Genomic DNA, 6000 nt, shown 5'->3' with positions numbered 1-6000 from the left:
GGCAGGGGTCAAGGAACAAAGCGTTCCGGTTTTAGACCCATAGGAAGATCTGTGAAGCCCTCTTGGGTAGAGCACATGTTGCCAGGTGTACGCTTCAAAAGAGCCTAAGAAGAGGGGGCGTCTGGAAGGAACAGCGACGCCAAGGGAGGGGGTCCAGCCTTCCCGCTTCAACACCTGGACACATTCCGCAAAGTTTCCTAAGAAAGCCAGAAAAATAATATTAAAAAAAAAATCCAGAGGCCAGGGGAGCTAATGGGGCTTTACTGGGACTATCTGGTTTAATCCTCCGAACAACCCTGCCATAGCAGCCCATCAGTCCTCTGGGACAGGTGAGGAACCTGAGGTCGCAGGAGGACACCCAGAAGGTCCAGGCAGAGCCCCCTAGGCCCCCACACCTCCCTCCGTGGCAGCTCCAACCCCAGCTTTTTCACTAGCGAGGCACTCGGGCTGCTGGGCCACGCCCACTCCCCCACGCGGGGAAGGAGCTTCGCGCTGCCGCCTGGCTGGGAACTGGGCACCGCCCTCCCGCGGCTCCGGAGCCGGCCGCCACCAGGGGGCGCGCCCGCGATGTCCGGGAGCCTGGCGGCGCCTGTGCAGCGGCCGGTGCACCTGCTCCTGCCCTCGCCGCGGTCTCTGCCAGGACCCCGACGCCCAGCCGGACCCTGCCCTCCAGCGGGGCTGCGGCTCCACGGCCCGCAACAGCAGCCCCACCTGGCATTCGGCGCGCTCCCCGGGGCAGAGGTCGCGGTGTCCTCAGGCTGTGGCGCCGGCCTGCAACCCCCACGCCGGGCTCGGGCTCCGGCGGAGGAGGGCGATGCTCCCCGGGTAGGGCGACGGGTCACCTGGGCTGGGAGGGCGGCTTAGGGGCGGAAGCGGCGGTCCAGGGCCGTCTGGCGCAGCAGCCTGTCCCCGCCGCGGTCCCTCCAGTCCCTCCCTGGCGGCTGCGGAGCCGTCCCAGGACAGAAGCCATAAACTCTCCAGAGCGGGAAGCCGCGCCGTGGTGGCCCGGCCCGCGCCCAGACCTGGAGGCCGCTGGCGCCTGACCCGCTGCGTGGGTCTCCGGGGAGCTCGCTGCCCACCTGGCGCTGCAGCCTCGGCTCCCTCGTACGCGCTCTGGCAGGTGCTAGGGACGACCCTATAGGCCAGCTTGCCACGCCCAGTCCCCAGGCCGCACCCACCCTGGCTCCCTGAGCTAGGGGACTGGCTCCTCCTGTGGGTCGTGGGGCTGGGAGGCAGGGGCCTTAGGGGAGAGGGAGGGACGGAAGGCAGCCCCTGCTGTGTGCACAGCGAGGTCGTGCACAGGCCTCTGTTGCACAGCGTGCGGCTTCAGCTGGGACTGGATTGCAGGTGGAGATGACTGTGTGTGCGCACACCTGAGGGTGAAGGGGAAGCAGCCTGTCTGCCTGACCCATGAAATGCAGGAGACTGCACCCCAGAAGCTGCGGGTTCACTGCTCCATTGATTAAGCAAGTCTGGGACACACATGTAGCTAAGCTGTGAGTTCTGTGCCAGGGGTCCCAACACCCACGCCTTCAGGAAGACACAGGTGTGGGGGTTGGGTGCTTGTCAGGCCTGAGAGTGAGGAGCAGGCGCCAGAGACACTAGGTAGGGGGAACCAACCCTAGGGCTCTGAGGGACGACGATGTGGGGAGCTGGTGGCAGAGCCTGAGCTGGCCCAATGTTGCAGGGTGGGGATAGATTCGAGGTATAGCGGGGACTGGCGACCTCAGTTCCCACAATGTCCCAGCCTGGCCTCCCGGTCCAGCCAGCAAGTAGTGGGTGCTGCCCTGCAAAGACTCTGGGGGTGCCTGAGCCCCCTTCACCACACGTGACTGGTGACTTCTGTGTCCACCCTCACAAGAAGAGGGATCTTCTCTCACTTTCAGGCAAGCCCAGGAAAGTCAGGGGCCTATGTGAGCCAAGAGGAGAGAAGGCGATGCCTCAGCCCAGTGTTTCTGCCCCACCTGGCTTGTGGCCTTGGGGACTTGATTTACACCGCAGGAAAATGGGCAATGAAAGCCCCTCCCTGACTGGCTTCTAAGTCCACTCTGACCAGCCCACTACACAGCGCCCACCCTGCAGCTCCAGGTACAGAGGTTGGGCTGGCTCTGAGCTGACCTGAGGGCCTTCTGATGGCTCCAACCCTCTGGATGCCTCATGCTCACCCTTTGGCACCCACCTGACAGCTCAGCATCTCTGCTGTATGCCATCCTCAATGCCTGTTCTAGACAAGCCCAAGTCCCCCAGGAGTGGCAGAGGGAACTGAGCTGAAAACTAAGTCTCAGCTAACTGAACCCCAAGTGGGCTATCCAGCCTCACCCTTCAGTTCACAACCCCAGGCAAATTCCCTCCAGGGATGTGATCCCAGGGGCCACAGCAGCACATTCTGGCCTAACCTATTCACTACTTAAACAGTTACTGAAAAGGCCAGGATGGGCGTGGGCCCTGACATTAATCCCCTTTCTCTGTGAGGGGGCTGGGTTGGGTTTGCCATCTTGATGTCTTTGTGGAAAGAGCTGGCAGGTGAAGCAAGTCTCAGGGGCCAGCCATGGGACAGGGAACCTACGACTCGCCTCTGCTGGAACCCTCTGAGGCCCCTGCAGACAGGAGGGTCCAATGGAGGTCTAGCCACCCCTCCTGGGTTGGTGCTCACAGCCCCTCCCTGGCCCACTCCTTCTACACCTGCACCTTCTGGTCTCTGGGAGAGGAGCATCCATCCATCTTGTGCACATAGCTTTCTGCTCCATTTTCATGAGGATGGTCTCCTTGGCAGAAATGCCCGTTAGGGGATCCTGAGCCTGTGCTGGCTGTTCTCTAAGTGCCAAAGTCAGTGAGAGGGACTTGAAAACTCAAGACTTATTAACATAATTTTCTGCATTTTATGCTTTCAGGGTTGTTTTTTCCTTAAAATGTGTAAAAACAAATATTGAGATTTCTACATTTTATATAATTTGGATTCTGTCGTCACACAGATCTTTCATTTTCCTAAAATTTATTTTTATGTATGTATATCAAACATTGAATTTCTGTTTTCTTCTTTACTGGAATTGTTAACTGTTTTAGAGGCCAAATCTTTTTTAAAAACACATCTCTCTAATTTCTGTAAACATTTCTAATTACATATATATTTTCTATACCTAATACACTACTTTGGAATTCCTTGAGGCCTAATTGCATCAGGGTGCTCTGGTTTTGTTGTTGCTATTTCTGAATGACATTGACTTTGGTGCTCTTTATTTTGCATATTTAAAACTATTAGATCATGTGATTATATTTGACAGGTCTTAATTGATGCACTCTTCAGCGCTTTGAGTTCAGTTGAGTTTTGGGTTGGAGAATTTTCTTCCACAGGGGATTATCTTGGATTTTTCTGTTTCTCCCTCAATATCCACCTGGAAAACATTTCAATTAATTTAATTCACTTAAATATTTCTGTGCAAAAACTGTACAAAAGCCCCAAAGTATAATTTGCGCAGTTGAGCACATATTCTGTTGTCCAGCATTTATGGTGGTTTGTAGTGGAAAATATTCTTAGAATATGTGGATTTTCGGAATATTCCCAGAAGCCCAGATAGCCACACTTTACCTTTGGAGGAATTAATTCTCAGAATATTGCACACAATCAATCGCCTTTGGAAGGAGCATATATCCCCAGCAAAAGCTCTGATTTTTTGAAGTCTGTATTGTGTGTTATTTCCAGGAGAATACGCAATGATGACAATATCATTAAATGATTCAAATATGAAATGCTGTTACGCCAAGCAATGAATCTTTGTGTTACATGTTATGCCTAACTATAAATCTTCATGTTATACATTTTAATGTCTTTGGAGAGTACTCCTGTCTTCTTGGCATTATTGATAATTAGATTCTAGTTGCTAATAAGTCAGAAGAATTAGGAACACCAAATTTCAGTCCTCTCAAAAGCACTCCTCTTATTAAATCTGGATTTTTACCTTCATCACATACAAAAGAAATATTGTTAGAAAGGTATTTAATGTTTTCCAGATGGATAGATTACTGTTATTAGTTCTCATTTCATTATTAATTTTTAAAACCATAGAGTTGGAAGTATCAATATGCCTTTCAATATACCTTGGTGGAATTTATTCAATTTTCATGGATGTCCTTTAGGAGGTTCGGGAAGTTATTTCTATTGCTAGATTTCAGGAAGATTTGTCAGGAATGAGTGTCAGACATTGTCAGACATCCATTGAAATCATCATAGTCTTTTCCTTTATTCTATTAATATGGTGTATTACACTGATTGATTTTTAAATTTGTATTGATAAGATAATTCCGCTTGGTTATATTGTCTAACTTTTTTTCTAATTTTCTTTAATTTTTATTAGAGATGAGGCCTCACTCTGTCACCCAGGTTGGGGTGGAGTGGCACAGTCCCAGCTCACTGTAACCTCAAACTCCTGGGCTCAAGTGATCCTGCCACCTCAGCCTCCTAAGTAGCTGAGACTACAGGTGTGCACCGCCATGCCGGGCTTGTCTAACATTTTTATGTGTTGTTTCATCCAGTTTGCTAGAGTTTTTGGAGATTTCTGTCTTCATTCATGAGGGATAATAGTCTGCACATTTATTTTCTTGTGATGCTTTTATCTGATTTGTTATCTGGGTAATACTGGCCTCAAAAATGAATTGATGTTTTCCTGCTTCTCTGCTTTGCAAGTGTTTGTGAAGGATTGGTTATTCATTAAGTGTTTCATAGAATTCACTAGTGAAGCTATGTGAGCCTGGGATAGACTGATGAAGAGTTTTCATTAGTCTAATCTATTTACTTGCTGTATGAGTACGCATATATTCTCGTTCTTCTTGGTTTACTTTTACAATTTGTGTATAGCAGGGAATTTGTTTCTAATTTGTAGTATTTCATGCTTCTAGGTTTTCATGGCAGTTGAGACGTAAGAATAAAAATAATGTTGGGAGAAGGAAGTTGTGGACAATCCGTGAATATCCCAACATCTGTTGTAGGAAGGTTAAGATTATTATTATTACTATTTTGCTGTACTTAACTGAATACTCATATTTACAGTGTGAGACAAATGTAATGTATATAAATAGAACTAGGAAAATGTGCCATTTGTTTTAGTATTTAATCAAGATGTAAGTCTGGGTCTACCTCCTCACTTTTATTAATATGTAGACAGGACACCAACACAAATTTGAATGAGGACAAACAAAATGTTAACAAATGAAGAATGGTATGAATTGGTTAAAATGTGATGAAATAGAGTGGTGAATATTTACATAGAATCCATGATGTGTTAGGTGCTATTTCAAGCTATTTGCACATGTAGTTTTAATACCAATGACATTAAAATATATAATACAAAGATTCATATAAATAAAAATTACAAAATTGAAAATAATATTAGGTGACACTAAAACTGTCATAGAAATACAGATTTATATAAAACATAAAGTAACATCAAGTACTAAATAAATTTTAGAAACTTTGATTACTAATCAGATGAACAAGTGATTAGCCTTTTTATCCAGTAAACAAGGCATACATATTATTTTCAAATTCCAGAGACAAATATTTTAAATACTGAAGTTTAAGACCTAAAAATGTGTCGCTGACTTCATGGAAGTAGATAGTCACTAGGTGATATTTTCTAGGCTCTCTGAAATTACATCAGAAAAATATGAATTAGAATATAACTCATAAATAATATCTGGCCACATACAAAGTAATTGAAGATCAATTTAAATAGCTGTTGGATTAAGAAATAGAGACTGAGGTAAATTTACAGGGTCAGGGAGGATCTAAGGAGGAAGCATTGACACTGGAGCCCAAGGACCTGGGATTACAGAACAGATTCTACCAGTGCTAACTTACTGCTCCAGAGAAAACATCAATTCTGCTCATGTGCAGGTACTATTCATCAAGAAAGGGATTACAGCTTCAGAAATATGTTCAAAATGTATCCATACTTTGACATATTAATGAAGTAATCACATTCTACACATAACTACTCCATATGG

The 6000-nt window shown here is 46.8% G+C and overlaps 1 long non-coding RNA gene across 1 annotated transcript; it reads left to right on the top strand.

Annotated features, from left to right (window-relative positions):
* The first annotated feature begins 252 nt into the window (after positions 1 to 252).
* Positions 253 to 4668, top strand: LOC112134669 (uncharacterized). The gene is made up of 3 exons (XR_008509517.2): positions 253 to 329; positions 1887 to 2088; positions 4355 to 4668. It is a non-coding gene; the product is annotated as an uncharacterized LOC112134669 (long non-coding RNA).
* The last annotated feature ends 1332 nt before the right edge of the window (positions 4669 to 6000 follow it).

This window comes from Pongo abelii, chromosome 13 (assembly GCF_028885655.2).
Source record: "Pongo abelii isolate AG06213 chromosome 13, NHGRI_mPonAbe1-v2.0_pri, whole genome shotgun sequence".
NCBI lineage: Eukaryota > Metazoa > Chordata > Mammalia > Primates > Hominidae > Pongo > Pongo abelii.
This window is presented reverse-complemented; position numbering and strand designations above follow the sequence as displayed.